The 10,563-nt window shown below is 35.7% G+C and overlaps 1 pseudogene; it reads right to left on the bottom strand.

Moving 5' to 3' along the window:
* Positions 1–1,032: 1,032 nt before the first annotated feature.
* Positions 1,033–9,745, bottom strand: LOC112742427 (adenylylsulfatase HINT3-like; annotated as a pseudogene).
* Positions 9,746–10,563: the final 818 nt, after the last annotated feature.

Here is a 10,563-nt window from a genome sequence, read left to right as displayed (position 1 = left end):
ATTCATATAATTAACAAAATAAAAAAAAAACTAAAAAGTAGAAGGCAACAATCAATAGAAATTAAATCCAGAAGACAACAATAAGAAAAGAACAATTAACCCCAAAAAAAAGCAACAATCAACATAATTAAATCCAAAAAAACAGCAATTAACTCCCAAAAATAAAACTGAAACCGTGCAGGGATTAAGGCTTACAAACTTAGAAATTTAGTAACTCAAATTAAGCAAAAATTAACAAACTTAGAATCAGAAATCAGAAAACCAAATAAAAGTACAAAACAAGCAAAATTATATTGAAGACCAGCGGCGAAGGAGGAAGCCAAGTGACGGCGACGGAAGAGGGGAAGTAAGCTTGGGCACAGAGGGAATTGAAGACAGAAGCTTGAAGCACGTGACAGAGACAGATCGACGAAGAGGACAAAGACGATTTCAGGGTGGCCGACGACGACGAGAACAGGCGGCGACGCCAACAGCAGCTCCAAGCATACCTGGCAACGTAAAGTGAAGGGATCCAGGAGAAGAGGATCGCGACAGTGGGACTCAACACTGGCAGAGAAGAGTTCGTCAGACGGCGACACCGGCCGCTAGCTGCTGCTGGTGGATGTCTAGGAGAGAGGGGATGCTAGGGTTTCGTTTTCTGTGAAGCTCAGAGAGAGAGAGAGAGAGAGAAGCTAGGTCGTGTGTGAGAGAGAAGAGAGAGGGTTTATGTATTTTTTATTTTATTTTTTTAAATTGAAAATCAGAAAAAAAATCATCTAATTCATGCGGTTCACTAATTAACAGTTGGTTTGATCGGTTTTTTCACCAATTTTTTGTCAAGACAGTTTTTCACTTCAACAGAATTGGCTAAGGGACCGGTTCTCAATTAATCCGGTTGAACCAACTAGTCCAATCTTCAGAATATTGGTTAAAAAGGACGTTTATGGCGTGTGTATGGGAAGGGCCGCCGAATTGCTCTTGACCAAATTCAATAAACATAAAATTTGACTAAACAGTACTACAGTTTAGTAGTTTACACATTGGCACATAAAATGAAGAAAAATTATGCACACATATAGAATCTTATATAATGCTGGTGTTCACTGAATGAATAATTGAGATGTTCTGGGTTGAGTTGAAATGCAAATAAGCAATGATTATAAAACTCAACCACTCATTCACTGAAAATGATGGTTGCTTATGAAAATTATTTTGTGCACGTATCATTCATTCTGTACATGAAAATATGAAGTACCAAATTATGACAGATTCATAACACATCTAACTTTTACTTGAACGAAAATCTTCATTCTTGCTGTCTTGGCAAAACTTCTGATGGCAACTGTTCCTGAATACGAGCTGCAAGCTGCGATACTTTGTCATCTAGTTTAAGGGGACGCCTTCGCAAACTCTATAAACATGAAGTTTTATTACTCTTTTGAGCTCTTGCCACATAATCATTATGGCCATAACGTATCAAACTTGAAAGAATAACTAGGGTACATGCCCGTACGTTGCACGAGATATAATATAAAAGGATAGTGCAAAATTAAGATATTATCATCATTAAATTTGTGAATAAAAGAATGAGAAAGTAAAGGAAATTAATTTTTAATTAGCCAACGTTAACCAACTTTTCTTTAAAGTTTATAATCTAGGATCTAGAATTTAAGATAAACAAAATAATTTAAGAAAAAAAAATAGTGATGTTAACTGAAAAAAATTAACTCCCTAACGTTAATCTAAATGAATATATTAAAAGTGATAATTATCCAATGTTTGAAATTGTATAGAATGAAATATGTAGAATTATAAATAAAAAAATACATAAGTAACATACATTGATGTATTGGTTTTCTATTAAAATTTTAGTGACATCAAATATCCAGGAATACTTAGTTTTATACAACATTTATTTGTAGAATTATGCATGTACTGTTCTATGAGGGTATTGTTATCATTTAAAATTAATGCTAAAAAGGTATTTTTATCTCTTAAAATATACTCCACTGGTATTTCAGATTTTTTTTTAAAAAAAAAAATTAACTTCTAATACAATAAATGCTCTTCATTAATTTGATAAAGATATTTCTGCCATTTTGAAATTACTATTAAAAGAGCATTTTAGTCTCTTAAAATAAACTCTAACTATTTTAGCCTTTTAGAATCAAATTCAAATTTTAATTTCTAATTTAATTAAATAACCTTAAATCTAAAGAGATATTTTTGTCATTTTAAAACAATCTTAAACATTGATTTTGTATTTAATCCTTATTTATATATATTATATGTTGTGCTTGCAAAATATCAAGTTATTTCAAATATGTTTTGTAACTTTATAGTACTCAAATATTTTAATAAATTTTTTTTTGAAAAATATTGACACCTAGCATACGTAATAATATCAATACCTTGGCTCTATTATTTATAGAATATACTATTAAAATAATAGACTCGATAATATATTTAATAATAAATTTCAATAAGCAAATACATATTTTGAAAGCCAATGAGCTATAATTCAAATGGCATAGTCTCCCGAGGTTGCGGGTTCGAGTCTCTCTATCTTTGATGAAAAAAAATACATTTTTGAAGAAAATTTAGTTATCAAAACATGACACCTAACATGAATAGCATTATAGCAATAAGACTTTTGTCCCATAAAAAGTATATGATGACATTACCTCAGAAGCCCATAAACAATCATATGCTTTCCGAGGAATTATGTGGATATGTGTCTGCAATGCACGATATATAGTAAAATTAACGACCTTTCATAAATTCAAACATGTAGAGAGCAAAGAATATGACTGATTCCACAAAATTACGAGTAACTACGTAGATGTAGTATCTTACATGAAATATTACTTGCCCAGCAGCTTCTCCATTGTTAATCAACAGATTGAATGAATCTGCAGAATTCCAAGCATTAAACAAAACTCTATGGGGTGATATGTAAGGTCAAACGATGATCAACAGACTGAAGAAACAAGTGTGGATATTGGACAAAGACACAAAAAACCATCAAGAATCTTGTTATTAATATGGAGGTCCTACATCTGCACCAATGGCCGCTCAAGCCCTAGATTTTGCAGCAACCGCCATTCCCCTACTCATCGCAGCATGGCCCTTGTCTCAAGGGCCGAGTATAGGTCAAGCGCTTTAGTATCATCTATTTTTGGAGCTATTTGATTCAACAAGTGAGTTATCACACACAGCAAATTTCGACCACGATGACCATCATCTTATTGTCTTAATCACCCAACACCCCTTTGGGGTCTCGGTTAGTAAGTAGTTGAGCCCTGTAACCCGACTTTCGGTTCATCCCGCATCGTCAATTCTGCTTGCCAAAAGTTGCCTACTTAGAGCTCTCAATTCTGTGGCACCGCTCAACAAAGTATCCGCGTCATCCTACCTAATAAGTCAGCAGTGGTGTGCCCCTGATGCCTCTAATCATTGTCTTCACTTAATAGAACTCATACTCAAGCTCCAGCTATCCTGAGGGAAACTTTAGCAGGCACCAGCTATTAAACAGTTCGATTAGTCTTCACCCTTATACATAGGTGAGACAAACGATTTGCATGTCAGTATCGCCACAGGCCTCCACCAGAGTTCCCTCTGGCTTTGCGCTGTTTAGGTATAGTTCACCATCTTTCGAGTCCTTACGGGCATGCTCTCACTTGAACGCTTAACAGAAGATCTGGGTCGGTCGACGGAGCAACCTCTGGAGATTCCACCAATTAGCATCCTTACGCCTTACAAGTTTACTCATAAGTTGACTAATACATGTCAAACTACTTGAAAATCACAGAAGATTACCATTGCTTTTCCCTCCACTCAATTTTCTTATGTATTCCATTACTGCTCTGCTTCCATATACGCTATCCACAGACAAGGAACTCTAGGCCTTAGTAAGGGTATCACAGAAGAACACCCCACAGCCATGGTGGACGCAGCACAAACAAAGACCCCATAGATGAGAACTCCTTGCAGCCTCAAATAGGCCACTTCAGGTGCAAGACTCCAAAACAACTGTATGTAGGGGCCTTTGGCCAGCTCAAATCCTCAAGAAGAACCCTATGCAAGCAAGAATTGGGTGGTCAATTAATCTGACATTCCCCTGCAGCACATTACTAACCACCCAGATGTTGCTTGCCATTGAAAAAGGCCTCAATGGCCTCATGTTGACAGTTCTGGTTTTGCTTTGTTGGGACCTCCAAGGGTTAAGCCTCTGTGGTCACCGTGGGTCAGAACTTTTTTGGTTAAGCTATTGCATCATGAGCGTTGTGGATGTTTAACAGTCTCATAGGTCATCATGGAGCAAGGATTGATCTTACCATGCAAAGTGTTTGCACAAGATAAAGAATAGGACTTGAGGTGTGTCATGTCACTTTGGTTTGTCAAACAAACTTGGAATTGGCCTGCTCCAATCTGCAGGCAATAAACCAAGCTATTCTGCATGTGCATAAGCAAAGACATTGGCTGGGCCAAGGAGACACAAAATAGATATAAGATTCACAGTACTTCCATATGTTGGCGAACGTCAAACAACCAATGTTCATTACTACTAAACCCATCCCAGAAAACAGAGTACTCGTGCTTTATGTTGTCCTATGCATTTCCTATTTAAGCATTTCATAAATCATGTGACATCTCAAAGAAAAGGAAAAAATGGGAAAAAGAAAGTTTCTGAGAAAATGGGTATCTTCCTTTTACTTTATGTTTTGGGTTAAAGAGTTCATTAGTCTTGGTCTATCAAGCAAAGGGTTCAATATTTTCCGTGTTTTAATCATGTTATTCATGTCAGCCATGCATCAATGTCCCACGTTTGTGAGACACATGAGCAAAATTGATCTGTGACTCCTAGGTGTTGGCATGACTACTTGAATCAAAAGTGCGGCTGAAAAGACATTGGTAGATGGTTGGGGCATAGGAGAGGATTTCCTTCTTTGCAAGCAACCTATGCAACCTAGCTCTGATTTTGTTTGGTAAGAACTAATGTTCTCAATCATTTAACTCATATAGTATTGTACTTGATGCGACCAACCATATGCCCTTTAAATCCGGACATATTCCCTCTTGTTCCTCTCAAGTAAACATATAACGATAGCTAATTGCTCCTGTATCACAACTGCAGGTTTTGGAACTATTTCCCTCCATCATTTCTTTTACCTAAACTCCATTTGCATAGTCAATTCAAAATCACAAAATATCTCGAAGCATCTCTTCTGAAGGATGGGTATTCCCATCAAGTTCTCTTTGAGAAGAGAGATCAGAATTGAGATTCTACTTCCCATATGAAATGTGCATCATGCTCCCCAATTCTCCAGTAACCTTATTCATAAGCTAATATACAATAGCTAGCACGGCTCATAATCCTATTCAACATGGCATGATTAAGTAAATTGAGATTGATTCACATTTCAAGTAAAATTTGGACAGGGGATAAACAGCCACAAAACATGTTTCTTTAGGACTGCGGTTCGCAAATCTGTTAACTAAAGCCATACCCTGGATCCCACAGGTGACCTAGAAGTTCGATCTACGTTGGATCTCACCTGAATTGCCCCATCTATCCTACCAGGGATAAGTTTCATTTCAAACACTTTTTAAGAACTTATAACCAAGCTGGGAAAGATATTCATTTACCAGTCTAATAGGGATTACTGAGATATGTTTAGATATCCATTTACCATTTACCAGAGCAATTATATTCAGGTTTTCATTCTCTCTTTTCAAATCCGACTGCTTTTCCCTTCACTTAGCCTTCCTAGTACTCTTGTAACAGTTTTGTGATTTATTATTCAGGTACAATCCGAGCCGAGGCTTAAGCAGGACCAGACTCCCTTATCTCAGTGCTAAATATAGACCTGGTGTGCCACTGGACTTCTTTGAAGCTGATTTGAAATTGACAGTTGCAAGACAATTTATAATTTTCGTACACAAGCAACCACTATGAAAAAACGTTTGAAGTATGAAAGATTCATAAAGACCACATCACTCAACAAGAACCGAGATATTTACAGAAGTTAATGACTTTCCCTCATTGTTTCCGGATGAGTAATAGCGATGTATCTACTGCTATCCATAAACAGAATTGCTTAAAATGAGCAAAATGTATTGAAATGCATAACTAAAGGAAACAAAAGCTCAAATAGAAATACAAGTGTTCAACTACATACCACTGCCAGTAGCCTTCATGATTGCATTGCTAATAAACGGTACTTTCGAACACATTGCAGCTATCACCTGTACCATAAGCCAATTAGGATAATTGTCTCACATTACAGAAGTACAGAATACATAAACTTATTAAACACAAGCACGCCATTTATTCTATATTTCGGTTGCATGTTACTTAGCAACTTTTCATGCTGGGTAAAATGCTAGGTTGAAACTAAGCAGTAGACACATTATCTTTAAATGTTAACAATAGCAGTATCATATATAATAAGAATCCTAAATACTATTTTTTTTCCCTTATGGAGAGACGATTTATCATCAACCTAAAATTAAACAGGGTGAAGACAGAAAAATTGTCATAATTTCAATCTTATGAGTAGTTACTCACTGATGGAGGAGTAGCATCCAGTGAAGGAAAATGAGATTTTGGGATAATAAGAGAGTGCCTGGTAAACAAAGTGCATGTTAGAAGTTGACAAAACAATGATATGCAGAATAGTTGAAAAGGTAAATTTATTGGATCATGAATTTCACGTACAAATGATTACCGAATCCAACAATAAGCTATTGAAAATTTATGAAATTTTTAAACATTCATAATAATTAACTAAGGCATTAAAAAAATAAAGATTTTTCAGAATTAGAATTCTTCTCGGAACAAAATTCTCATCACTTTCTTTTCTGTTCACATCCAAATTAGCATTTTAACTATTACGAATAAACTTTGAGAACATCTTGTCTCGAAGGAAGTAAAAGGGGAAGCAATCATATTTTATCATCACGAAGGGTACAATTTCAGGATCACGATATACAAAACTGCATAGAATGTGTAAGGAACTTGGGTATTATGTGGTGCCCAAAGTCCCAAAAAGAGTAGTATGGAATGCTTGATGTTATATTTAGGAAAAGTGATTCTTCCCCTTAATAGCTAACTTTTAAGGTGTGGTTCTCCACTTTAATTAGGTGCTTAAAAAAATTCTTCAATTTTAATATACTTATGACAATATGTGAATGTGCATAAAGGTATGAAATAACGCAAAACACAGCTGCACCTCACAACTATATACCTATGAAAAATATAAAATTGCACCATGGACATATGATACCTTACCCATGACTCAATGGATATATATCCAATATGCAAAGGCACATGTCATCTTCATATAGCTGTTAATTGACACCAAAAAAAGGGTAAAAAAACAAAAACGAAAGTCACGATAGGGTAATGAGAGAACATGATTAGACTATATATAAAAAGTTGGAAATGATAAAAACAGTTGTTACATCTAATGATTGAAAATATACAAATATTTGGAAGAATTTCAAAGGACATGATTCACAATTTCAGAAACTACCTTATGTCTAAACTCTAAATGTTATTAAGGGCAATTTAGTGCTAAGATCTACTATCACTGCAGAATGGTTGGACACTTGGACTCATTATTCAAATCTATAGGAAGCAACCTTAGTTTGCATTTGCATGAGACCAATTCCACTACTCAACCCTGTGGATGGATCACATGGTGGCATGAGAAGCTCACATAAAACCAACAAAGCTAACAACGGGAAAATCTAGTTGAATATTTAGTGCTCACAATTCATAAAATAGTAAAATACATACCTGAACATCAATATTGTGCCTGTTTGTAGTTTACAAATAAAAAGTTCCACCTCTAAATCATCTCCTAACTCATTCACTCACCCATTCCATCTCTAAATTTCGAATAAGTTCCATCCAAAGTGATAAATTTTCAGTTTATTGAAAGCATCGAGAGTTTCCAAAGTGTACTTTCTCCCATGAAAACTTATCACTTTTGAAACCTTAATAACTTACCTTAGCAAAACATTTTAATAAATGCTCTATTGTTATATCCATGGTGAAACTTCAACAATGCACATAAATAAATTGCTAAGGTCTAGAAGTCTAGAACTGCTAATGGTTATGGTTTTCATATTAAATAATATTGTAATTATGGTTCCAGACTTTTATTTAAGTCAATGTAATATAGTATATTGAGAATAAAAGTTGAGAGATCAAAATTCGTGAATTTATTAGATTCCAGTGAAGTTGTCCCACACAACTGCTTTTATCCCTCACACCTAACCACCTACACTTCAATAATTTCCCTACTCAAAACTAATCCTAAATATAGTCCTGGGTAGAATGATCAGTTCAAACCAAAGAACATTTTCAATAACCCCCTTCTATATAAATAATTAAATACACATTCTTCCAATTTAGAAGCAGACTATTTCATTTCATGGGAGCAGCACAGTCTGATTTCTCAGCATCTATTTTAACTATGTAGCCGACCCCATCAAACAGGTCGATTCTTAATTATTACTTTATAGGCTTACTTTATCCAGAAGTCATTATTACCTAGTCCAGCAAGATATAGCAGAAACTATTTAACTTGAGTCTTTTGACAACCAAATCAACCTGCACACTCATTTAGTGACTGTTAATGTATGTCAACCAACTTAGTGAGACGAGGTAAAATCGGGAGAATTAGAGGAGAATTCTTGTTAAAAGCTCCATTATTTTGCAAATTAGGGGAGAATTCCAAAGGTAAAATGAACAAAAGCTATCAGAATCACGGGCAGTTGGGCAATGATAGTTTGATGAACCAGGACATGTAACGGCAATTGCTGACCGATAAGTTGTATGACTGACTAACTGCTCAACATTAAGCAGTTTTCCTCAAGTTCAAGTTCAACATTTGGTCTTGGCTTCAATATTCAAGAGTTTACCCTTAAAACCAAATGACCCAGCAAGTTCTATCAAACTACATCAGTTTCTCCATGCTTCAACTTTTTGGAAAAATTTCAGTTTGAAACAGGACAAATAGATATAAATCACCCTTCAACAACTAATAAACATCACAAATTCAGTAACAAAAGCCAAAGAAAAGAAGTTGTTACAAAAAAAATTATGAACAATCCATCTTCCAAGGAAGGTACTTCCTTGAACTAAAATTGCTCTAAAACCATACGAACTACTAGCTCGAAGTACTTTCATTCTCTATTTCATTATATTATATAGGAATATAAAAGACTCTAGAACATTCTATTCTTAAGTCCCCAGTTTAAAACATAGTAATCATATGACAACTAATATCCTCTATATAATAATATTCTTTTATTCATTAATATCCCTAACTGATGAGAAGCATGCATACCTTCCAAGCAGGTGATTCCCCATGGACAATCTTGCAGAAAACGCAATCATTTTGCAAATTCTGATTTTCGGTATGAGCCACTTGCGTCTCGGCATCAGAAGAAGAAAAAGCACAGACCAAGCCCGAAACGGCGGTCAGAGTGGGATCGGGAGAAAAGGGGGAGGGGCTAAGATGGGAGCACAAGATGGCGAGCCTCTTTCTAGCTGAGTCGTCCATGGTCAAATCGAAGAGCTAATGTGGGTTTTGGGGTTGAGGAGAGAGAAGGAAGAGCATTGCATGGTGGAGGTGAACTGGTTGTGACTCGTTGTTGCGACTGGATAGGAAGAGATGGAGTGAGAGGGACAGCAAGCAAGAAAAAAAGACAGGACAATGCAACGACCAGTCGACCACGCTTCCCCCTCTCCGAGGTTTGTCTTCACGTGATTTTACGGTAAAAATAATGGGTAATGCAAAAAAAAAAAAAAAAAAAAAAAAACTTATTTTATTTAGCATTAATTAATTATCGTAATAATTAATAAATGTTAAATAAGATAAGTTATGGTTATTTTTAGTTGATTTTCTTTGCTTACTAAATATTTTTGAAAAATAATACTCATAAATTTATTTATAAATAAATGAAATTAGTTTGTATACAATAAAAATGAATAAATTATTATCCGTAAAATTAATATTTGGATATATTTCTTTCGCACTAGCCACTAGAGCTACTTTTCGTAAGTGAAAATTATTTTTATTCATTAATGTTACGGATCTTACGCCTGGAATGGTCCCCGAACCTGGTTACTCGGCTCCGACCCGCTTCGCCCTTCTAGAAAGTCCGGAACCGGCCTATTAGAACTCCTAACCAACTTTCGAATTCAAACGTCTCTCTTATCTTAGCGAAACGAGATAAGATAAGATAGCTACCATCACCTATAAATAGAAGACCCAGATCCCTCCAGGTATTCATTCATTCCTCACACCTTCTACCTCTTAGATCCATTCTGACTTGAGCGTCGGAGTGTCTTTGCAGGTACCACCCCCATTGCTCCAGTCAAATAATTCGGCATCCGCCTCGACCTGCAAGTTCGCGATCCATCTCTCAACCTGTATCGGTGGCATCCAGTATATTGGCACCGTCTGTGGGAAATTTGCAACGTCGTGGCGGCATGGCGGATAACCTAAAAGAGCAATCCTCAAATTCACTCACTTGATTTCTTGTTTGTAACTGAGAGCAAAAAGA

This window comes from Arachis hypogaea, chromosome 14, assembly GCF_003086295.3.
Source record: "Arachis hypogaea cultivar Tifrunner chromosome 14, arahy.Tifrunner.gnm2.J5K5, whole genome shotgun sequence".
Classification (NCBI taxonomy): domain Eukaryota; kingdom Viridiplantae; phylum Streptophyta; class Magnoliopsida; order Fabales; family Fabaceae; genus Arachis; species Arachis hypogaea.
Note: the sequence above shows the minus strand (reverse complement) of the source record. Positions and strands in the feature narration are given on the sequence as shown.